This window comes from Carcharodon carcharias, chromosome 12, assembly GCF_017639515.1.
Source record: "Carcharodon carcharias isolate sCarCar2 chromosome 12, sCarCar2.pri, whole genome shotgun sequence".
NCBI lineage: Eukaryota > Metazoa > Chordata > Chondrichthyes > Lamniformes > Lamnidae > Carcharodon > Carcharodon carcharias.
Window position 1 is genome coordinate 114,048,382 of NC_054478.1, and position 24,998 is coordinate 114,073,379.

General features: G+C 41.0%; 1 protein-coding gene across 1 annotated transcript in view; it reads left to right on the plus strand.

Annotated features, from left to right (window-relative positions):
* map2 (microtubule-associated protein 2) overlaps positions 1 to 24,998 on the plus strand; it is a 362,870-nt gene that overhangs the window by 3,137 nt on the left and 334,735 nt on the right. Inside the window, exon 2 of the mRNA XM_041201434.1 lies at positions 24,088 to 24,171. The gene's annotated coding sequence lies outside the window, so the exon portion shown is untranslated. The remainder of the gene's footprint in view (positions 1 to 24,087; positions 24,172 to 24,998) is intronic.

The window sequence follows — 24,998 nt, forward strand, 5'->3', positions numbered from 1 at the left end:
TTCTAATGCTGTTAAATAGACATAGCACTGGCACAGTTTATGGACATTAACAGTTGAGTTCATGTACTCAAAGATTTTATCTTGCATACATATATAAAGAAAAAGATGATGATCAATGATGGATACTACACAAAATAAAACAGGCAGGTTAACAACTTCCAGTGTTGCTCTTTGGCCACTTGGTGGTGCATTGGAGCAACCCATGGTGAGAAAAGCATAGAATTAATTTTGTTCACCCTTAAGGAAAAGTGTGAATTCTCCTCCTGGCGTGTATCATTTAGAACTCAGTGAAAGCACCAACATGTGATGTCACTCATGCATCCTTACTCTCTAAATGGAGTTGTTCTTTACTGGAAACACAAGATTATGCATAACGTAGTTTTAGTTACATGATTTGGAATGACAAATTACTGCTACTAATAGTTGAGTTGGGAATACATGCAGCAAACGTCATTGCACTTTACATTGTTCTGAAAACTCTTGAGTTTTTGTGGAAATAAAGCTGAATTATTTGAATGTCAAAATGTAAAATTTCACTTTTACTGTTCGCACATGGATGGATGCCTGTGATATTATATTCAGCACTTCTTAGCATTTCCAGGCAGCTGTGGTAACTTTGCCATCTAGGTTTTATCTATTGTGGCAATATATTTTGGCTATTAGGGATTCTGGGAACCTATTAATCAGTGACACTAGTGCATTTGGTAAGTTTCAGAATCACACATTGTATTGAAGGAAAGGTAGCATTTTTAGTTAGGTTAAGGTGGCCAAACCTCCTCCCAAGTCACAGATTTTGCCCGGGAGCATTTTAGTTGCCAAGTGTATATTTAGAAAAGCTAACTTTCAGCTGTTATTGAAAAGCAAGTTAAACTAAGACAATTTTGGCCACTTGTCATTTGGCAGTTGCTAAGCAAAGAAATATATGGTGAAATTTTTCTTTAGTTGACCAGATGTCAGTTGGCTGTTAAAGTTTGTATTGAGGCTAATAGGCTCTCCAATTGGTTAATGTTATAACTAGTAAGCACACCTCACATTTTCTTCCATTCATATCCAGTCAACAAAAAGTATCTTCAAAATCAGGCTTGGGAGAGCAAAATTATAAAACTACACGTTTTTGGTCAAGGAAGGTGCGCTCATAATGCAGCATCTTTGCTGTTTTGTCATATAATGAATAACCATTAAGCTGTATGAGTTATTCCTCGAGTCAGTTGTTAGGATAGGATAGGGCAAAACATGCTCTTTTCTCCACTTTACCTAGCCTTGAATACAATGCCAAAAGTGATCAAGACACACATATCTGATTCACTCTTGTGGTGGTGTGTTAGTTCACTTGGAGTCTGAGCTGCTGAGGCAACATGCACTTTTACATATATATGTTGTAGTCTGGGCCTAAGGCTCCAATGTTCTTTCCATCACATGGCTGACCAGGAATCTCTCCCACTCTTACCACCTGTGGCATGTGTTAGAAGCATTTGTAGGCTGATACTCAGCCTGTGTGGCCGCATTATGAGTGCATCTTCCTTGGCCATCAAGTCTTGGGGTGGGACTTGAAACCGGAACTGCTGACTCATAAGCAGAGATGCTATGTCACAATACCTGATTCACTCTTGTACTAACATCCAAACTGAGCAGCAGAACTGGAAAAACCAAGGATATGCAGGTTCATTCAAATAATTTATAGTAGACAATTTTAACTTGAGTGTGGAAGGCTACTGCAGTATGACATAGCAACTGCACTTTAGGTCTGAATTTACATCAGATATATATGTCCTGATTGCTTTTGGCATTGTATTCAAGGCTAGGTAAAGTGGAGAAAATTGCAGGGCTAATTGGACCAGTGTGTGCAGGTAGCAATAGAGGTCTTGGGCCAAACATGATGTCATGTTTTTAGGGATTAACTTTTGGTGATTGTTCAAGCCTTGGCACTTAAGGACCCAATTAAGTATGGGGTTCTGGGGTAGGGTCCTCAGTGATCCATGGAGGAATTGTTAAGGGAATGAAATTCTAGTGGGGATTCCAGTGAATAATGATGCCTTGGCCAGGCAGCTTGTTACATAAGCTACTGGATTCTTATGGGGCTTCTGTGAATCTTTTAACTAAAACAGGGCTTCCATGCCACACACGTTAGCAAGTCACCAAGTCTGACCCACAATCTTCTGGCCCGCTGGATTCCTGACCCAACTGGTGCCCCACATCAAGCATCAGCCCTCGTTGCCAACAGGCTACACGACTGATCATGGCCCACTTGAAAGGGTGAAGATAATGAGAAACAAGCAGCAACTCAATGATGACAGCTAAGCCAATAAGTATCCCCCAACTCATTGTGCCACAGAAGAGCTTCATATACTTGCGCATGATGAACCGGCTTATTTTCAAAGCAAGAAATAAATGCCCCAGGAAAGCGACATTGCTCAGTTTCTGTTTTCTGGCCAAAATCCAAAGGAACATTTTTTAAAAGAAAATACCAGTTTTGAATCTCTTGATGTATTTATACCACAGTTGGTTATTTCACAAGAATCCAAATCTTATTTAGTTGATTAAGGAACTCGCCTATTATCTAGTGTTTGAAACAGAGTTTGTAGCAGGCGATACTTATTAACTTTTTGAGCTCTGTATTGGATTTTTACCGATTTTAATGTTGCATAATCCAATGAATGGTGTCAGTTAGGAACATTGATTTAAGGTGCACAATGTAATTACTGTTTTTGTTTCATGTAATGATTAATGTATTTTACATTCTCATTTGGAGTTAATATTTTACTCCAAAGGTCTTGCTTGGAGCAGAAATTTTATAGGGCCCATAAAGTATAAGAAAGCTAAAAACTTAGTCCTTATCCCCTCCTGACCCCTTCCTTCCTCTTACCCCTCCTCCTTTCTCTTTTTCCCGCACGTATATTCATTTTCCAATACCATATCAATATATTCTGAGACCACAATCATAATTAATACTTTTTGAATTGACAATGCACTGCACATTTTCTAGAATAAAGTTTGTAGCTTTGGATATTTGTATAAAATGTACAAAATGCATAGTTAAATTGTTTTCACTGATATAGGTTGCCAAATGGGGCACTGAATTTTAAATTGTATTTTTAAAAAATATATGAAAACAGCTTAAGTTTTTAATTTAATGGGGAATCTAATATATTTTATAATTTCACAAAATATTGCATTGAAATTCAGATAAAAGTGAAAAAAACACAACACATGATGTATATAGAGTAATAGAATTTTATAATAAGGAAAAATGTAAAATATTGCAATAAAGATTAATGTATGCAAATAAACCCTTGGTAATTCAAAAATTCCAAGTCATCTTTTGGCTATCCTGAATATTTATAGACCTATATACCTAACATAATTCTTATGATATATCTCTGCCCATGCGTGAGTGGTCTCTCCAAACAATAAGTAGGGTAGGAGATTCTTCTGTATTTCTGCAACCACTGTCTTTCCTGTTGCAGAAACTAACCATGTCCTTGTAAACTGGTGCCTGTGATCTTATAGTCTGCGAAATGCTCTTCATAGTTACTATGCATTCATCACTTAGTAATGCTAGTTGGAATATTCAATTTCCTGACCTTTTCAACTGCAAAAGAGCAGACTTTCAGGTCTCACATATTTCATAATTGCAACATGAGTTTCATTTCTCCTGTATCTGTAACCTGTTAGCATATTCTTCAAAGATAATCTTGGAGTTACACAATTTGATAAAATTCCTTGAACTTTTTCCCAATATTGTCTACATATAGGAGGCAAAGTTTGATGGCCACTAAAAACAGGCATGGAGATTGCAATGCAGGGTTAGCATATGAACATTCCTTCAAATGGAAGCAGCATGCAAACTTCTTGTTAATTTAAATGATAGCGATCCAGCAGGTTGGGGGGAGGGGCACAGGTTTATGCAAGGTTAGCACTACTTAGTCAGTCTGCACCTCTTAAAAAGGGGTGGGAGTTGCATTCTGGCTGTAGCAGCTGCTGAAAGTGGCTGTGGTAGACTGACCTGTAAAAAGAGTGAATATGGCAGCGAGCATTCTCCAAGGTTCTCTGCTACAAAATTGGAGGCCTAGGTACTTGAGGTGGACAGCAGGAGAGAGTTCCCTAAACCATAGGGGGCCAGGAGGCCCTCCAGACAAACTTCGGAAAGGCAGTGAATTTAGATAGCCATTGCTGTCATTGCAGGTGGTCCAGCCTTGAGAACATGCAAGAAAAAATTGAATTACTTCCGAAGAGTGATCAAAGCCAGTCAGTTCATCCCCAAATGCTGTACCCTTACAGCTGAAAACTAACTTCGTAACACCAAACCCCCTTCACTCACTTATCAATGATATATATTAAATACTACTCTGACCTCACATTCATAGAGCCATCTCACCCTCGCGCTCTTAGCATAGCTGTAAGGTTCTCACCCACATTTTACAGTTTGCAAACATTGTTAGCTATTCATGACAGGTACATCAGCATTGCAAACCATTCACTGACACATTTTCCCCTCTCATAACAGCAGGCAGCAGTTGATATGTGTCCTCACCCCAGTGCTCGCCATCATTGGAGTGACCAAGACTGAGGCCTTGGCCAGCGACAGGGTTGATAAAAATTGAGGATGATACGCTAATACCTAATCTTCCATTTCACATTACATTTTTCCTCATCCCACAAGCTCTTCAAAATTACATATCCTGTGGATGATTACCGATGCACTTCCTTGCTTCCCCATGCCCTCACCAACCCACACCCCCACTTCACCACATCCCTACCCATGCATCTTTCTCCTTTCAAATCTCACAAAATGGCTGAAGATACTGGATATGGCAAAGGTTGAGGGCCGCATCCTAGCTGTAATACTATCCGGAAGAGTTGTGCTCCAGAACTAGCCATTCCCCTAGACAAATTGTTCCAGGACAGCTACAACAATGGCATCCACCTCACAATGTGGAACAATGCCCAGATATTCATCTCCATAAAAAGCAGGACAAATCCAATCTGGTCACTTACCTCCTCATCAGTCTACTCACAATGTAAGCAGCACTGGAAGATATTATTGACAGTGCAATCAAACAGCAGTTACTCAGCGATGACCTGTTGAATGAGGCTTTATCGACTCCTTCACACACATCTTGTTATATCCTGAAAGGTGCTCGTTTACCTGCACACCACAGCATATTGCGGGCGAGACAAGAAGAAATGGGAACTTTAGCTTCTTGTAGTGGAGGAATTTTACATGATAAAGCCTCCTGACTCTGGTTGGTAGGGAGCTATATTGATATACTGGCCCAGTTCTTGTGGTCATTGGATCGTTGGAGATGGACAAATGACCTAAGATGCATGTCAGGACCCTGCAGAAGTCTCGATGAGCTGACCTCTGTGGAAACTGCCTGAGATGCTTCCATCACTTCCCCTGCTCTCTGAGACTCTTCACGAAAGTCTCCAACTCTGAGTTAGAGTCGGAGGCTTTGTACATTTTGCGGGTGCTTACCTCAAATAGTTACTTGGGAAATATTAGACATCACAATTTTATCCTAACTTCTGGGTAACTACAGAACTAATCCCCAATCACTTGCACTGAAACCCCCCCCACCCCACAATTCCCCCCTGACCCACCTACCCATCCCAAGTTGACCTGACTGACTCCCCTGACCAACACACACACACACACACACACACACACACCCCCCCCCCCACAACCGCCCCCACCTGACGACTACTCCTGGCCATGCTAACCCCAACCACCTGACTGCCCCACCCAACCAGACTTGACTACCGCCCACCACCCAACCCCTGACCCACCTCCTCACTCACTCACCCCATGTGCTTACCCACCTGCCACACCACCCACCTCACCCATTTACCCACTTGCCACCCTACCCACTAACCTCATCCACCTGCCCACCCTAGCACCCTGCCTACTCACTCATTCATCCACTTACCCATTCACCCAATACTAACATTCACAGGCATTTTAACTAACCTTAAGGCACCTAGTGGCATTAAAAAGAGGGCTGCGTTGAATCTCCTACCCCCCCTCCCCCCCTATGTTACTCTGCTATAACGGATTTCTCTGATGGACTATACGTTCCACAATTCTGTAGAAGCCTGACTCGGAAGACCTGGCAAGAGATGCACAGCTGCGTTAAGACGCAGAAAATCATGGTTAGAGATTGCTGCTGAATGGAACTTCTGCACCAATGTTGACATTACTGCTTCAAGTGAAGCCCACCTCAGAGGAATGCCAGCTAACACATCTGTCTGCAGGCTACACATTCTTCTGGGTAGGCAAGACATTTAGAGAGGTGAGTGGCAGGTTTCAACTTTGCTACAAAGTTTGACATTGCAAAATGTCTGCATACTCTCCCTAGGGACATCATAATTTGCCTCATGATTCTATGCCTACCTTGCATGAACAGTGAGCATGTGACAATCATCAATGCATACTCTCCATCAATGACTAGTCCTGAGGATATCAAGGACAAATTCTGAGGCCCTAAGGAACTGGGCAGAGTTATTGCAAATACTCCACAGGAGGACAAGTTCATTGTGACGGGATCTTCAGTGCAAGTGTAGGAGCTGACTCACAGCCTTGGGGTGGTGTCCTGGAGAATTAAGATTTGGGGAAATGCAACAGGAATGGCATGCTTCTCCTGAGTCTTTACACACACTGGAATATGTCAGTCACCAACACTTCTGTTAGACAGAAGGCAATGTACAGAAACACTTGCATGCACTCAAAATCTGAACACTGGCATCAGATTGACTTTATCATCACCTGGCAGAGCAACATAAAATATATTATGATCACCAGGTCTATGAGAATTGCAGAGTGATCTACAGACCACAGGATGCTCCACTGCAAGAAGAAACTTACTTTTTTTTTGTATATATTCTTTCACAGGATATGGGTGTCGCTGGCTAGACCAGCATTGTTATCGATCCCTTGTTGCTCTTGAGAAGATGGTGCAGCAGCCCATGTGATGTAAATACACCCACAATAACTTTAGGAAGGGAGTTACAACATTTTGATGCATTAACAATAAAGGAGTGGTGATCTGTTTTAAAGTCAGGATGATGTGTGGCTTGAAGGGGAACTTGCAGGTGGTGGTGGTGTTCTCACTAAAAAGACAGCCAACATGCACTAGACCCCCTAGAAAGATAGATGTGCAGAAAGTGGCCACCTCTGAGCCATGTAAACAATTCAGGCTCAGATGTGAGTAACAGCTGTCTTCCAAAGAAAACCCAAGTAATGATATTGAAGTGGCACGGTCAATCTTCAAATCAATTGTTCTGGAAACTGCCAATGATGCCGTGGAAACACAGAAAAGAAACACCGAGACTGGTTTGATGAAAACATTGATCACGTTAAGAAACTGCTATAGGAGAAAAATGTAACATATGCAGCATGGCTGGGAAACAAAGATGCATCTGCTGTGAAGAAATCATTCCAGGAGAATATAAGAAACCTTCAACAGAATTTGCAGAGGATGCAAGGTGTATGTTGGAATAAAGCCAGAGAGCTTTAAGCCTATGCTGACCAGCATGACATGGAATTTCTGTAAAGCTCTGAAGACTGAATGGTTCCCCCTCATGTGGCTACTCACCTGTTTTCAGCATTGAAAGGTAATCTCTAATGACAGACCAGACAGTGTCAAAGAGCATCATCAGTTAAGCAATGGAATGGGTCATAAATAGTACTGTCAAGCAGCATTTGCTTAGCAATAACCTGTTCATTGATGCTCAGTTTGGGTTCCACCAGAGTCACTCAGCTCCTGACCTCATTACAGCCTTGGTTCAAACATGGACAAAAGTGTTGAACTCCAGAGGTGAGATGAGCGTGACTGCCCTTGACATCAAGGCAACATTTCATTGAGTGTGGCATCAGTGACCCCTAGCAACTCTGGAGTCAATGGGAATCAGGAGGAAAACTCTTCATTGGTTGGAGTCATATCTAGCACAAAGGATGGTTGTGGTTGTTGGACGTCAGTCATCTCAGCTCCAGGACATCACTGCAGGAGTTCTTCAGGGTACTGTCCTAGGCCCAACCACCTTTAACTGCTTCAGCAATGACCTTCCTTCCATCATAAGGTCAGAAGTGGGGATGTTCACTGATGATTGCACAATGTTCACCATTTGTGACTCCTCAGATACTGAAATAGTCCATGTCCAAATCCAGCAAGACTTGGGCAATATCTAGGCTTGGGCTGACAAATGGCAAGTAACATTCGTGCCAGGCAATGATCACTTCAGAGAATCTAACCATTGCCTCTTGACATTCAGTGGCATTACCATGGCTGAATCCCCCACTCTCAACATTCTGGGGGTTACCATTGACCAGAAACTGAACTGCAGGCAGCTCCAACAGCATTCGAGAAGTTCAACTCCATGCAGGACAAAGCAGCCCGCTCGATTGGCACCACATCCACAAACATTCACTCCCTCCACCACTAATGCACAGTGGCAGCAGTGTGTACCATCTACAAGGTGCACTGCAGCAACTTACCAAGGCTGCTTAGACAGCGCCTTCCAAACCCACGACCCACTACCACCTAGAAGGACAAGGGCAGCAGACACATGGGGACACCACCACCTGGAAGTTCCCCTCCAAGACAGTCACTATCCCAACTTGGAAATATATCACCATTCCTTCACTGTCGCTGGGTCAAAATCCTGGAACTCCCTCCCTAGCAGCACTGTGGGTTTACCTACAGCACATGGACTGCAGCAGTTCAAGAAGGCAGCTCACCACCACCTTCTCAAGGGCAACTGGGGATGGGCAAGAAATGCTGGCCCAGCCATGATACCCACATTCTGTGAATGAATAAAAATATAGTGCATCAATCACCTTCCTCCCACAACAATGGGCAGCAAACAGCACCTGCTCCACTCTGGATGGAGCTGACGCAAAGAAATTTTTGGTAAAAGCCACCTTTGCAGCGACTGGTACTGCCATTCCTGCTCTGCTCCAAAGCTGTTTGCTGTCCACTGTGGTATATGGAAGGTGACTAATGCACTGTACGCTATGAAGCTACTGGCTTGCTTGTAACTGTTGCCCCATTTCTGTTTACCTCCCTGTAGTGAAATAGAAGCATCTAGCGCTCTGTTCCTCCCTGAGGTTGAGATAGCAGAATTGCTCTTTGAGCACCGAGTGGATCGTGCCTCCTGCTGAGAGCCTTTCTCCCTCTCCTCCTTCCACTTTGAGCAGCTTGTGTTCCATGTTGTCTGTGCTTATTTTCATGGCCCTACTGCAGACTAAGGGAAATGCAAACTATTGCAACCATGACTGGGAGGAAATGTCCTGAGCAGAACATTTGAAGTGAAAACCAAGGCCTTCACAACTGAGACCTTATTGCCACACCAGTCCCTGTAGACTTCAGTTTTCAATAACAGCACAAGCAACCAGACATTTCTTTTAACTCAGCAGCAACTAATAAAAATCAATCAACAACTAACCTGGAGGTTATTGATGAGCCCTTTAAATAGCTTTGATCCTTCCAGCTGCTGAATACTGTCCATGATTGGCGCTGTGAAGATAAGAGGGTGAGCATTGAGGTAGATATAGTATAAGGGGAGTAGGCAGAGTAAGGGTTAATATGGGATTGGAGAACATGAGGTGCTTAAAATAAAATGCTGAACACTACAGCAAAAGCAGTGTTGGAGTTATTAGTAGCAACAAAGCAATGAACTGAAGTGCAGAGTGAGTTGGCAAGAGGTCAACAAGAAAATAAACAGTTGAAACAACAGCTGGTTGTCCGTTAGGTCAAATACAAAAGGAGTACGTGTAACCCTTCAGCAGCATGAAGGAATGAAGACGGTCTTGAACAGCAGAATGGAAGAACATTGGAAGGGGCTTGAATAGACTCTAAATTATAAGAAAATTCAAGAAAGAGCAATTGAGCTTCGCGAAGAAAAGGAAAACCTGTTGAAGGACCTTCATATGCTACAAGGATCCCTCGGGTCAAAGTTTTTTCCTGTGGAAAATGAAGAAGACAAACAAATGCATTTAACGCTGCACTGAATGAACTAATGAACCATTTGGCAGAGAAGACTCAGCAATATTCAATATTCCAGGAGGAAGCCAAAAGATACTAGAAAGACACTGAAGAGCTGAAGAACCAGCTAAATGGAAAAGAGGCATTGAAAGAAAAAGCCACCAAACTTTCCACGCTGCAAGTGAATAATGAAATCAATTACAGAACTGAAACAAATTAAAACTTCATCAGAGACAGACTTGGCTAACAGTGAAACCAAAATGAAGGACAAGGACAAAGCTGTGCTGCAGACAGAGAAAGAAAAGACAGATATAAGATCAGGAAATGTAAATCTGACACAGAAGCTCAAGGAACTGGAAGAAAAAGCACGGCATGTCTCAAATTTACTGAAAATCTTTTGAATCGCTGAAAAATAACTGAAATTGTCAAACAAGTGGAAATGAAAGTTCCATTTTTGAAATGTCACCTTCCAGCAAGAACATGGTGGACCCCACAGAAAAAGAAAATCCGAGTCCGAGTAATGAATGGATTGCGCATTCCCTTGACAAACTCAGTGTCCGAACAAAGCAAACGGGCTGTCGATAAAGTTAAATGCAACTCGAAGGACTGCCAAAAGCAAATCAAGTTGAGATAATCAAGTGCTGGAAACAGAGCACTATAATTTCGATGCCAAATTGACAGTCAACCCAAAGCAACTGAGACTACCATTCCTCCAAATGTGGCAGAATGAGATATGGAAGAATTGTCACCCCTCCAGACTGCCTGAATCTATAAAGTCAGAGAATTGAGGAGAGAAGGGGTAGCAGGTGAAGTAAAGATTGTATTGTAAATATATTTGGGTTAGGATTTAGGGGGAGGTGTAGTACAAGTTCAACAGAATAAGAGTTAAAAACAAAAAAATGCGGATGCTGGAAATCCAAAACAAAAACAGAATTACCTGGAAAAACCCAGCAGGTCTGGCAGCATCGGCATAGAAGAAAAGAGTTGACATTTCAAGTCCTCATCCTTCAACAGAACTGAGTGAATTTAAGGAGAGGGGTGAAATATAAGCTGGTTTAAGGTTCGGGGTGGGGGGGTGGTGGTTGGGTGGTGGGAGAGAAGTGGGGGAGGGGTGGTGTGGTTGTAGGGACAAGCAAGCAGTGATAGGAGCAGATAATCAAAAGATGTCATAGACAAAAGAACAAAAGAACACAGGCGTTGAAGGTGGTGATATCTAAACGAATGTGCTAATTAAGAATGGATGGTAGGGCACTCAAGGTACAGCTCTAGTGGGGGTGGGGTGGGGTGGAAAGGCTAGCAGGGCATAAAAGATTTAAAAATAATGGAAATAGGTGGGAAAAGAAAAATCTATATAAATTATTGGAAAAAACAAAAGGAAGGGGGAAGAAACAGAAAGGGGTGGGGATGGAGGAGGGAGTTCAAGACCTAAAGTTGTTGAATTCAATATTCAGTCCAGAAGGCTGTAAAGTGCCTAGTCGGAAGATGAGGTGCTGTTCCTCCAGTTTGCATTGGGCTTCGCTGAAACAGACCGCAGGTGTTCTGCAAAGCGGTCGCCCAGTTTACGTTTGGTCTCTTCAATGTAGAGGAGATTGCATTGGGAGCAACGAATGCAGTAGACTAAGTTGGGGAAAATACAAGTGAAATGCTGCTTCAAGAGAATAAGAGTTAATGTAGGACTGGGTAACAGTGTTGCCCGCGTAGTGATGTAGAGCATCACATGATATTAGGCTGTATGGAGTAGAAACTGGAAAGAGACAGCACCCATACCTTGGATGTGTACGTAGTTATGCGTTAACAGTTTATGTTTAACCATACAAGCTTCCAGACCTGTTGAGTGTGCCTGCGTGCCATTGTAATGTAAAGTTGCTCTGCAGAGCAAGGGTTAATGTGAGACTAGAGAATAGCACCAGCCACGGCATGTGTAGAGTTATATGGTAATAGACCTGGAGAGCAGACTAGAACGAACCAGCCTGCATGGAAACAGCACCATGCATGACAGCAATTGGGATCCATACATAACTAAAGACTACCAATAATGTTTTCATGTTTAAATGTACAAGTCTCAAGATCTCATCAATGAGACACCAAACATACCCATAACACAACATGGTGATCAGTGGTGGTACAAAAGGTTGCATCTAACAATGAGCCCAGAACTGATACCTAAGATGTGAAAAGCTAGAAGCAGCTGAAGCCTGACCAGAGAGATGTGTGCCTAAGAAGAAATAGTTGACGAAGTTTCACAACAGACTTGGAATTTGAGGAATCCATCAGAGTGAGTGGAAGTCCATTGCAAGACAAAAAAAGCTGTACTTATATAATAGAATAGGTGGCGGTCCCAGGAGCTCAGTAAATTGCAGAAGCTGAAAGAAAGATGCAGAAGGGGTCTCAGGTGGTACCATAACACTGGGGTGGCTGGGCTGAAATTTTTAAAAAAAGTCTAAGGTTTGAAAAGAAATGGCAGAGTAAAGAAAAGTTTCTGCAGGGATCCTGTCAAATCCAGAAGTGTGGGAAAATCACAGAGCGCGGACTGGCTTCAGAAGTAGCGTGAAGTGAAAAAAATGGCCTTAAAGGGGCAAAAACATTTAAAGTTGCAGCTACTACAAAGAAAAACAGCCATGGACAGAAAATTAGAAGAGCAAGAGCCATTTTGGATAATGAAATGGCTAAACCAGACCCAAGAGTGAAAGTCTTGGAGAAGAGAATTTTTAGTTTACAGGACAATTACAGGATTAAACAAGAAATCAGCAGAAGTACAAGTTGATGAGTTTTTCTTTGATCATGGTTTGGTTCATTTGTGGGTGAAGTATTCCACAGCCAACACAGATCAATATTCAGCAGCATTTGTTGGGATATTAATTGGCTTTGACAGATATTTTAAACTCCAAGTTGTGGGGAGTGAGCTTCTGGAAGGTCTAGCACACCCACAGTAAAGCGCTGTGGGCAACAAGAGACCCCAGAGTGAAGCGATAGAAGACCCCAGAGCAAGGTAGACTATATTCAAGTAAACCACAAGAGGGCTGCAGACCATGTCAATGCAATGAAAGGCACGTGCCAAAGACTTTAGTGCAGAAGAAAGAAATAGCTGAGAAGCAGCCGAAAGGCTTAAAAGTAGAGTTTTTTGAAAATGATGACACGGTACTCAAACTGCAGCAGCAGATGGCAGTGCTGTGTGAGCACATGCTTGTGAATGAAGGAAAGCTATCTGAGGTAACTCAAAAGAAGCAAAATGTACAAGAAGTAAATTAAGCTGTTCGACAGGAAAATGTTCGCATCAGATCTGAACTGGAAGATTTGAAGTGCAAGATTTGAGCTGAGCATATACCTTTGAAAACACACAAATGGAAGTCTTCAATGAATCATGCTGCTTGAGACCTGAACAAACACATTTCAGAGACAACACAGAGGTACCAGGAAGAAGCAATGACCCTCAGTTCCACAGTTGGCAAATCAAAGCAGGAGTTGTGAAAACCCAAGCAGATATGCTGCCAGGCAAAATAGCAGATAGAAAAGGCATGAAAAGAAGTTGTGACCCTGGAAGATTCCTTGAAAAATCAATATGTAGCCATGGAAAAACGTAAGCTAAAAAAGACGTTGAATAATAGTTTAAAAAAAGCTGTGTTAGAACTGCCAGTAGCAAAGAAATTATGCCCTGAAGCCCAGAGTAAATTGGCAAGTGGTCAACAGGAAAATAAACAGTTGAAAGAACAGTTGATTGTCCTTCAAGATCAAATTCAAAAGGAATGCATAACCATTCAGCAACATGAAGAAATAAAGGCTGCCTTAAACAGCAGAATGGCAGAACAGCAGAAGGAACTCAAGGAGAGACTACTCAATTACAAGAAAACTCAAGATGAAGCAAATGAGCTTTGCAAAGAAAAGGAAAATCTGTTGAAGAATCTTCAGATGTTACAAGAATCCCCTCGAATAAAATTTGTTCCTCTGGAAAATTGAGGAGAAACAAAATTAATTTAACGTCCCTCTGAATAAACTGAAGAACCATTTGGCAGAGAAGACTCAACAATGTTCTATTTTCCAGGAGGAAGCCAAAAGCTACAAGAAACAGACTTAAGGGCTGAAGAAGTAGTTGAATGGACAAGAGGAGGCATTGAAAAGAAAAGCTGTAGAACTTTCCAAGCTGTGAGCGGATAATGAAGCCATGAGTAGCACAATTACAGAACTGAAACAAGTTAAGACTTCACTAGAAACAGACCTGGCCACAGTGAAACCAACATGAAAGACAAGGACAAAGGTCTGTTGCAGACAGAGAAAGAAAAGACAGAAATAAGATCGGAAAATGTGAATCCGACACTGAAGTGCAAGAAACTAGAAGAAAGGGCACTGAATGTCTCAGACGTACTGACAGCCATTGAGCTGAACGAAAAGATTCAAAAGCCTGCAGAATGGTTTGAAAATAAAACAGCAAACAAATGTTTGAAATTGTGAGACAAGTGGAAATGAAGGTTTCATTTGTGAAGTGTCAATGTCCAGCAAGAACATGGTGGACACCACAGAAAAAGAAAAGTCAAGTCCACTCTAGGAATGAACAGAGTGCACATTCCCTTTGGAAGGAATGGGACAAGCCTATATAGTGTCTGAAAAGAAGCCGACGGATTGTTAATAAAGAGAAACACAACTCAAAGCGCAAAAAGCAAATCAAATGGAGATAACCAAGTACCAGAAACATGGAGTTACTACTATCATTACTCCAAATGTGACAGACTGAGATATGGAAGAACTATCAAGCCTCAAGACCTGTCTGAATTTATGAAGTCAGAGACTTGAGATGGGGAGAAGGGATAGCAAGTAAATATTGTATTGCAAATAGTTACACTCTGTTGGAAAAGAGGAAAGCTTCCTTTTGAGAAGAAAGGGGCATGTTGTGGATGTTTGCATGCCATTGTAAAGGTGCTCAGCAGAGCAAGGGTCAATGTGGGATTGGAGAATAGCACCTGTTATGGTATGATGTATATAGTCACATGGTAATAGACTTGGAGAACAGTCTAGAAGGAACCAACCTGCATGGGAGCAGCACCATGCATGGCAGTAACTGAGGTTTGTACGGGTATTTAAAGACTACCAATAAAGTGTTCATATTTAAACATACAAGTCTCAATATCTCATCAATGAGACATCAAATGAACCCATTGCACAAGACCTCTCTGTGAAATGCCAAACAACCATTACAACAGTAGAAAGTGGCACCATTAGTCAAATCGGTTTTACACATTGATGTTAAGAACTGCCTACTCTGCATACTTTTGGTGCTTGCTCATGATGCCCACACTGCCGACCTGCCCAAAATGGCATCTGATGTGGCCTACAATAGAAGCGTGTGCACATGGAGTGGTTGCTATTTTGGGGCAAGAAATTGCACTGTGGTGCTGAAAATACGGGTGCTGTGGAACCAAATTTTGTGGCCACAATAGTTAAAACTCAAATAGCTGAATTACTTCTCCTTTGATCTGTATTCGTTCACTCTGAAGACTAAGGAAATAAACACAGGAACCTACTTAAAAGCAAAATACGGCGGATGCTGGAAATCTGAAACAAAAACAAAAATTGTTGGAAAAACTCAGGAGGTCTGACAGCATCTGTGGAGAGAAGGCCAGAGTTAACATTTCAAGTCCGTATGACTCTTCCTCAGAGCTAAAGAGAAGGAAAAATATGGTGAAATATATACTTTTTAAGTGGGGTGGGATAGGTGAAGTTGGATAGAAGGCCAGTGATTGGTGAAGGCAAAGAAGAGATTGCAAAAGATGCTCTGAACAATAGGTTGAAGGGGTGTTGTGGTGATGATACTGGCTAAAGGAGGTGCTAATGGTGGCATTAAGAGTAGAAAGCAGAATAAGCAAGTGACAAATGGCCCTAGTGGGGGTTGGGTGGGGAGAGGGGATGGTGTGGGAAAAAAGATCAAAATAGGCTAAAAGGTGGGGATAAAACAAAATAAATGGAATTTTTTTAAAATAATAAAATTAGGTGGGGAAAAAAATATAAAAAACTTAAAAATAAATATTTGAAAAAAGGGGATCAAAGGGGTGAGGATGGAGGAGAGAGTTCATGATCTGAAGTTGTTGAACTCAATGTTAAATCCAGAAGGCTGTAAAGTGCCTAATCAGAAGATGAGGTGCTGTTCCTCCAGGTTGTGTTCAGCACCTCATCTTCGGATTAGGCACTTTACAGCCTTCTGGACTTAACATCGAGTTCAACAACTGTAGATCATGAACCTTCTCCTCCATCCTCACCCCTTTTTGATCCCCTTTTTTCAAATATTTTCTAATTTTTTAATATATATATATCCAACTTATTACTTTTTAAATGCATTTCCATTCATTGTTTTGTCCCCACCTTTTTAGCGCATTTCGATCTTTTTTCCCCACAGTCCCCTCTCCCCACCCCACTCCCACTGGGGCCATCTGTCACATGCTCAATCTGCTTTCTACTCTTAATGTCACCATTAGCACCTCCTTTAGCCAGTATCACCACCATCAACACCCCTTCGACCTTTTGCTTATGACATCTTTTGCAATCTCTCCTTTGCCTCCACCAATCACTGGCCTTCTATCCAGCTTCACCTGTCCCACCCCTTCCCCCCTTAAACAGTATATATTTCACCACATTTTTCCTTCCCTTCAGTTCTGAAGAAGTCATACTGACTCGAAATGTTAACTCTATCTTTCTCTCCACAGATGCTGTCGGGCCTGCTGAGTTTTCCTAGCAATTTTTGTTTTTGTTACAGGAGCCTATTTACTTGGCATCCAGTCTGCACCAATGTTTGGCTTTATATCATTCCATGGGAAAAGTTGGGAATCAAAACTAAATATTAGTGTAGCTTGTGGCAAATGGGCCAACTTCATTTAAAAATAGGTAGCAAATATTCAATGGAATATGTTCCAATCATTGAAGTTGTTCATGTGTGAGAAGCAAGTTATTTCTCCCTGCAGGGAAAGAAGAGGCTTCCAGATGAAAAATAAATCAGTTTCCAACTTCCTATGGTGAATTTAATGTGGAGGTTGGTTGACAGGTCCCCTGTTCCTTACCTGACAGAACTAATTCAGTCATCACATTGTGAGGAGTTCAATGAAAAGTGAAAGAAAATATAGCATCAGTTAAATGCACATACTTAAACAAGACATCTTAAAAAAACATTAAACGGCCAATCCCAAATGTAGCTTTAACTTTAATGCATAAACAAAAATATTTTACTTTTTGATCTTGTGTTTAATATTAATAACCTGAACAATTTATATATAATATATTCTTTATAAAGGAACAGTTGCATATGAAGAATTGTTTCACAGAAGAGTAGAATTGTTCAGTATTCCTCCCAGTGGAACATGCGTCAACAATGTTCTGTTGGTTCCCACAGGACACATGCTAAAGGTGAGCTGCAGCAGTCAAAATATGAACATAACTACATTCATAAAGATGTAATTAACTTAAATAATGAGGGCAGCCATAACAAGGTGCTAGGTGTGTGGAAGTATATGCAAATAAATAATTAAAACATTTAAAGAAAGTATCTCCTTAAAATGAATTTTATAACAAGCCATCTATAAATGAGTTGACGTTTCGAGTCCTCATGACCCTTCAACAGAACTCAGATCTGTTGAAGGGTCATGAGGACTCGAAACGTCAACTCTTTTCTTCTCCGCCGATGCTGCCAGACCTGCTGAGTTTTTCCAGGTAATTCTGTTTTTGTTTTGGATTTCCAGCATCCGCAGTTTTTTGTTTTTATCTTTGTTTTTTTTTGTTTTTACATCTATAAATGATACTTCTTTAAAAACCATGCTCTTAAAAAATCTAACCGAATGCGGATCAGAATAGACCACATAGCAATGTCAAGTTCTGAGATTAGGCCATATGTGAAGACTATTATACTGGCCTAAAAATCAAGTTAGTCTACTAAAAAGAAAGTTGGATTCTAGCAAATTTTTAGTACTAAAGCAAATTACTGCGGGTGCTGGAAATCTGAACTGAAAACAGAAAATGCTGGAAAACAGCAGGTCTAGCAGCATTGAGTTCTGATGAAAGGTCACGGATTTAAAATGTTAATTATCTTTCTTTTTCATGGATGCTGCCAGGCCTGCTGAGTATTTGCAACCTTTTCTGGTTTTATTTCAGATTTTTAATTGATTGGATTTCCAACTGTGTATTTTCTCCCAAATTTTAATCATATAAAAATTTGATTAACTTGTGGGTTGAAAGCACATTTTACTCTGGTGATTTCCAGTGATCTGAAGAGATATTGTTAGCACTTATGCTGTGACCTTCACTGTGGTAACTCATTGTTGTTGCCTTATAATTACTTGGATCTTGAACTAGCTCTGCATTGAGAGTTGTAAAGCAGCATGTAGTTCTTTAGTGTATGAAGCAGTTATGTAATAATTCTATCAATTCCAAGCTTTCCCTTTGGTCAATATATGAAACTTTACTTAAATAAATCATCCAATTAAACAATATCTTTCATACTGATATGATAGTCATTTTATGAAACATTCTGAAGATTGCAAGATAAATATGGGAGGGGAAGGCATACATCTTATTCTGGTTCATTCATTGCACACGCAAAGTTTCTTCTCATCTCCCCCCTCCCGCCCCCACAGCACCCAGCTTAAGTTCTGAGGAGGCATTTCTTAAACAATTCCTGTGATTTTTGCCTTGTTTACTCTGAGTGCCCATTCAGTGATCACTTTTTGTGGGGGAACAAAAAAGCGCCTGAACTCAGTCCTAAATTTACAGTTAACTAGTTGTTCTGTTCTTAAGACACAGCTTTTCAGAGCTACTTTTTCCATACTGTTTTTATAAAGTTACTTTTTGGCTGCCACCTTTTAATGCCAAAAGGCCCAGGATTCTCGAGCCTTTCCTTGTATCACTAATCTGGTGATACAGTTCATTCTTGTGGCTCTTTTTGAACTACATCCAATGAGTTGACATCACTATGTCTCAGTGACTAGAACTGGACACAGTACCTGAAATGTGGCATGATCAGAGAACTATGTAGCTTGAGTGTGGCTTCTACCAGTTTGTGCTGTACTGTTTTACTTGTACACTTTTAGCCTATGTTATCAACACACTATTTAGTGTGTAGATTTTTTTCTCTACAGTAGTTGGACATTTGAACATTAAATTCAAGATGACTGTAGATCTATTTCTATTAATCTTTTAACTACTTCAGTGTTATTCAAGTGTTGTCCTGATTCCCTGAGCTAACTCCTCAGAATGGCCTGATTTTCGCAGTGTCGTGGAGACTTCACAGCTTATCCAAAATGGGGCTGGGAACCCGGACCTGGAAGTCCTGCTCTTATTTATGATACATCCTATTTCCACCTATAGGGGAAAAGTGGTGGGACGTGGCTCACACATGGGGAAAACTGACCTCTGTATTGCCATTTGACTTTGCTCTGAGTTATGAATTTTTAGAGTACATACATGCTTGTAAAGGGTGGATAAGGTCTGTGGAACTGCCAAGTTATTTAAATCCCCTGCCCTTTTATATTTTTGGGGGAAAAGCAGCTGCTTATGTCTATCAGTTCAAAAAAAATCTGTGCCTGCAGTTTCAGTATTTATTTGTTGACATAATCCTAATCACAGCATTATTGCTGTCTGGCTGCTTCCATAATCCATCATTATTACAGTTGGGGGCTATAAATTCACAGTTTAATTCAGGACTCCAAGAGGCAATTAAAGGATTATCTGTTTTTGTGGGGTTATGAGTGCAAATATTTATTTTTGACAGGGATTAAGCACTTGAGGGGCTTTTACGAATGAGAGTTTTTTTTTATATAGTGATGTCTGTAACAGTTATTTCATTTATTTCATTTGAGCATGCTGCCTGATGTCTGCCTATGGGTAAGTTGGCATGGAGGGTGTAAGGGCAAAGGGTAGTAAGTAGGGGAGAATGGGTTGACATAGACTCTGTAAGGGACTATGGGGATGAGTGGAAGACGTGGGCTGACATGGAGGCTGAGGGGCTATTAGGTGGCAGTTGGAAGGGCATGGGTGGCATGGAAGGTATGAGTGGCCATTGTGTTAGGTGGAGGGGTATGGGTTGGCATGAGTTAACATGGATGGGGCATGGGGATTGAGGGGATATGAGGGGTGAAGGCTAGAGGGCCTACTATTTAACAACACAACTGAGACACGCTCTGAACAATTGAAGTGTATTGTTTAACTAGCGTGTCTCGACACTAGGCAGCCCCATGGATCCTACTATTTGGGGCACAATTTCCTGAGGCAGGTGCGGCAACTGGAAAATTTCCCAACTCCGCGCACCCACGTCAGGAGCAAAAATCTAGCTCTGCCTCTCCTAATATGGTGTCATCTGACTGGTAAACTACTCTGCTGAGTTTCTGAATCCAAATCATTCATGAACTCAAATAGTAGGGGTCCCAATGCTGATTTCTAGGGCTGTGTACTTAGCATTCCCCTTTATCTCCCCAATTCTGATTTTTTTTTAAATTCATTCACAGAATGTGGGGATCACTTGATCAGCCAGAATGTGTAAAACACCTCTGATTGCACTTGACAAGGTGGTGGTTCTCCATAACTTAAACAAAGCCAAACTCATAGGGATGAGGGGAGACCTAACTAAAGTTGATTGGATAAATAGATCAAAAGAACTTGTGGTAAATACACATTTTAGAAAATTATTCAAAATGTTCAACCAAAATACTTTCATTAAAAAAAAACTGAGCAAGATAAATCCATCTGTAGGGATCCATACTAGGGGTGTTAAAATCAAAATACTGCAGATGCTGGAAATCTGAAACAAAAACAAAAAACGCCAGAAAAACTCAGCAGATCTGGCAGCATCTGTGGAGAGAGAAACAGAGTTAATGTTTTGAGTCTGTATGACCCTTCTTCAGCCTTTATTGCATAGAGATTGGAGTAAAATAGTAGGAAGGCTTTGGTGAGGCAGCACCTGGAGCACTGTAAACAGTTCGCCATTTTCAAGGAAGGATATATTTTTATCAGAGGTCGAATAGCAAAGGTTCATTAGATTGTTTCCTAGCATGAGAATATTGTCCTGTACTGAGAGGCTGAGTAAATTGAGCCTATACCCTCAGGAATTTACAAGAACAGTAGGTGATTTCATTAAACATTGAGGATCCCGAAGGAGGGTTGACAGGGGAGACACTGAGAGGTTGTTTTCTTTGGCTGGGAAATCTAGAACATGTGGGCACAGCCTCAGGATAAGGGGGCAATCATTTAAGACTGAGATAAGGAGATGTTTCACTCAGAAGGTTGTAAACCTTTGGAATTCTCTACCTAAAGGGTTGTGGCTGCTCTGTCATTGAGTATACTTAAGACAGAGTTTCTGATCTCCTATGGAATCAATGGATTTAGGGAGCAGAAGATTAGCTACGATCATATTGAATGACAGAGCAGGCTGAAGAGGCCAGATGATTTACTGTTGCTTCTGGTTTTTTTTTTCCTTATATTTTTGAACCACTGTAACCCATGTGGTGTAGGTATTCTCACACTGCTGTTAGGGAGGGAGTCCAGGATTTTGACCCAGGGACGATGAAGGTATAGCAACATATTTCGTGTCAAAATGGTGTGTGACTTGGAGTTGGTGATGTTTCCATGTTTAATTGAGGTGATGGGTTTGGAAGGTGCTGTCAAAAGAGTTTTAGTGAGCTACTGCAATGCATCTTGTAGCTGCACCATTGTACCCACTGTTTCTACCAAACTGAAAATTTCTTGTGTTTCCAAGGTTTCTCGCAGGACTCAATAGCTTTGAGTTTAAACTATTATCTTTTCATACAGCACTTCAAAAGTGCATTTTGTAACAAAGTACATAATGTTGCTGCAGTGAATTTCGAATTTCACTGTGTCAGAAATAATAATGTAGATCTTCTGTGCTGAATCTTTTTTTCTTTTACCTAAATTATTGTTGTAAAGATAACCCTCAAGTTTACGCCTTATTATCAATTAAATTATTTCATGCTGCATTGAATTATGATGAATGGGAAATGAAGTTCCCTAAATTTGCTTTATTGAAAAGGGGAATTGTGTTGGCCTGTTTCCAGTCTACTGGTACCTCATCAGTTTCTGCATAATGACCATCAATATGTCTCAAATCTCATCTTGTGTCTCCCTCAGTGCTCTGGGATAAATACTATTTATTCTTCAGGTTTTTGTTTTAGCCCTTATTAGCTTGGATGAAGACTTCCATCTTACTTGTCTAGAAATGCTTAATGCTACTTGGGTTACCGCTACTTCAGGAAGATATGTTGCTCATTCATTTTCTTGTGAACACCAGGAAGATCTAATTATTCAGATCAATTTATTTTGCTCATCCTCTATTATGGTCCTGTTTGTATATTCAGTGGTTCTTGCCTTTTCTGTGACCGCTGTCATACTGTTGAAGTGTTGAAAGAGTTTCTTACTATTATGTTTTGCGTAAGCAGGCTCTTTTTTCCAAATCACTTTCATCCATCTATATCATTTTGGTGATTATGGCTATCCTCTACTCTATCCACTACTCGGCCAATATTTGTGTCATCTGCAAATTTCCCAATTGTGCCCCCCACGTTCCTTAATATATAACACAAACAGCAAGGGTCCCAACACCGAGCCCTGTGGAACATCACTTGAGACAACTTTCGATTGGCAAGGGCATCCATTGACCATTACCCTTTGTTTCCTGTTACAAAGCCAGCCTTTTATCCAGTTTGCCACATTACCCTGAATCCCATGGGCTTTTACTTTACTGACTAATCTGCCATGTGGGACCTTGTCAAATGCCTTCCTAAAATCCACGTATACAACATCCACTGCACTACTTGCATCAGCAACCCTTCTTATCACTTCCTCAAAGAATTCAATCAAATTTGTGAGGCAAGATCTTCCTTTAATAAATCCATGCTGACCATCCTTGACTAGTCCATGCCTTTCCACATGACAGTTAATCCTCTCTCTCAGGATTGATTCTACTAATTTGCTCACCACCGATGTAAGACTAACTGGCCTATAATTGTTTCGCATTTCCTTTGATCCCTTTTTAAACAATGGAACTACATTTGCATTTCTCCAGTCCTCCGGTATCTCCCCTGTATCTAGTGATATATGCATTGAAGACGTGCTGCATTGTTAGTAGTTACCATTTCTTGAATGAGATATTAAGCCATGGCCGCAACTTTCTTCTTACAGTTCAAATGGAAATAAATGGGAAGGTGGTGGCATAGTGATATTGTCACCGGACTAGTATTCCAGACACTCAGGGTAATGCTCTGTGGATCTGGGTTGAATCTTGGAAGCTGACCTTGGTGAAGCGGAGGAGTAGTGGCAGATGTGCAATTGGCAAAAAAGGCCTGAGGAAATTGTGCAGGATCAGGAATGCGAAAGAAAATTGGATTTCCTCAAAATAAAAGTATGGCCATTCACTCATTGGAATGCACCTTCACATGCAGTCACCAATTGATATGAGTCACACATATTTAGACTCGCAATCTCTTAGTCGGTCCCAAGTGAGGGTTTTTTCACTGAGCTTGACAATAAAAGAGGATGGTGTGGTTGGATATGTCAAAGGAGACAGAATTCAAAAAGTATGAGGTGGGGATAATATATCATGGTCACAGAGGATGTTATTTGTGACTTTGATTCAGATTGTTTCAACAGTGTGGCAGGTCTCAAAAACCTGATGGGAGAGATTGAATTATGGAGTTGTGAGGTGCGGTTTGGGGGTTTGGTGTCGGGAGGGGATCAACACATTTGAGAACTTTGGCGTTGAAAGGGGGGTTGGAAATTGAGTGGCAGTTTTGGAAGGGAGTGGGACAGCACCTGAGGAGAGGGGACTATTTAGAATGCCAATTAACTTGAGGGTCTGGAAGGGAAGGTGGGTGCTCATCAATTTAGAGGAAATGGGGTTAAAAGAACAGGAAGTGTGACTTTGGACAAAATAAACTCAGAGAAGGCATGGGGAAGATTGATTCGTGTTTTCGGCAGCCTTGCAAAAGTTTTGTGGGCAAGGAAAAGAGAGCTGAAAAGACGGCCTCAATCTTAGTGGCAAATATGTTCATGAGGGGTAGTGTGTCCTACTTTTATTTTAAATATGTGATGTTGGGTGTGTAACATTTTGATTGTATTTTTTTTAATGTAGGTAACTGTTGCATAAAGGAATAGATACTTTGGAAGATCAGTTATTGTGTCAACAGAAAAAAACGCTGGACTCTCTGCTTTTGAAGTAAGTACAGTTTAGAAAAAATAATTCTCGGACTGTGGGCATAGCTGGCAAGGCTAGCATTTATGTATAACACTTTTCAGAAAGTATTCTTCAATACAACCCCCCCCCCCCCCCAAAGTAAATTAATGTGAACAAAGTAAAAGGCCGAGACACTTAAGAGATTTTCTTCACTATTTTCACCCACTTATCTGCACTAATGACTCATATGTTCTAAAAGCTGAACAATTGGATTCCAATAATATATGAATGCTGCAGTGTTGTAAATTATTGTATGTCTTACTGCATTAGATGTATGAAGTTACACTAAGAGATTTCAAGTCTGAAGATGTGTGACTCATTTCATTTGGTAGTGTGCTGCCATCGCAGATGTTTAAACTAATCGTGATCAAAAAAGAAAGGGGGTGCACAGGAAGTAGAGGAGATGGAACACAAGTCTGCATTTCGAGAAACAAGGCAGAAATCTTATCACTTATGCAGTATTTTCATTAAATAATAGTTAAGGTACCAAATAAAATTTCCCCACCTGTACCTCACATCACCACACCATTCCCCCCCTCTCAACTACATCTCAAAAACCCCCATTCCCATATATTTCTGTACCTTGCCCCCATCATGCAGAAGTCACACGCTTGCATTACATCAACCAAGTCAAATTGACACAGATTGACAGGTGGGAGTATGATTTTATAGCTATTATTGAGACATGGCTGAAAGAAAGGCAGGATTGGGAGCATAACATCCCTTGCTGCAGGGTTTTCAGAGGAGATTGTGGGGGATAAAAATAAGGAAGGAGTTACAATATTGATTAAAGAAACAATTATAGCTCT